Source organism: Penaeus monodon, chromosome 28, assembly GCF_015228065.2.
Source record: "Penaeus monodon isolate SGIC_2016 chromosome 28, NSTDA_Pmon_1, whole genome shotgun sequence".
In the NCBI taxonomy this organism is placed as follows: Eukaryota; Metazoa; Arthropoda; class Malacostraca; order Decapoda; family Penaeidae; genus Penaeus; species Penaeus monodon.
Window position 1 is genome coordinate 27,627,659 of NC_051413.1, and position 686 is coordinate 27,628,344.

The 686-nt window shown below is 41.5% G+C and overlaps 1 long non-coding RNA gene across 1 annotated transcript in view; it reads right to left on the reverse strand.

Annotated features, from left to right (window-relative positions):
* Nucleotides 1-679, reverse strand: part of LOC119590972 — a 23,353-nt gene extending 22,674 nt beyond the window's left edge. Inside the window, exon 1 of the long non-coding RNA XR_005230303.1 lies at nucleotides 558-679. This is a non-coding gene — a long non-coding RNA (uncharacterized LOC119590972). The remainder of the gene's footprint in view (nucleotides 1-557) is intronic.
* Between the last annotated feature and the right edge of the window lie 7 nt (nucleotides 680-686).

Here is a 686-nt window from a genome sequence, read left to right on the forward strand (position 1 = left end):
TTCCAAACTCGAAAAAAATAACAAATATGGTCACAGTTCCACGTCGTGCGTTTCCATGTGGCGTCATAGAGGCAGTCGGACACATAGGCGAGCACGAGCAAAGCGTCATCAACATAAAGGCCATTCCGAAGCACTGGAACAAGAAACAGAAGATACACAAGATACAGAACATCGCTACAGGATACTTGCTGTAAGATAAGAAGAGGGAAATTGCGTCAGATAGGAAGACGTGGAAATAAGGAAGAAAGAAAAACATTTCTTGTATTTTTATCCTTTTTTTTTTTGTAAAGACAAAAACTACTTTTTTTAACGATTGTTGACCTTACCCTTGTTTCGTGGTGCATCACATCGTCTCCCACGGACGGTATAGTGACACACTGACACTATACTTAACGCCACACCGCCACACCACAGGCACTACGGCCAAGTTTAAACATAATCATTTTTTTTTCCACCACGTCCAAAACTCCTTTACATAAAACAGATATCCATACGTATCCAAATACTATAGCTTTTATGAAACGAACTTTAAAAAAAGAAAAAGCAAAACAACTAACTCGACTTGAGGAAACTGAAGACAAACAATCGAGATTTTGAGCCGAATTTCAAACGAATCCGCGACTCGCACACAGCTCGTCGACGCTCGCTCTCACTGGGGCCGAAATCGAGCAAGATCTGCCTCCTCG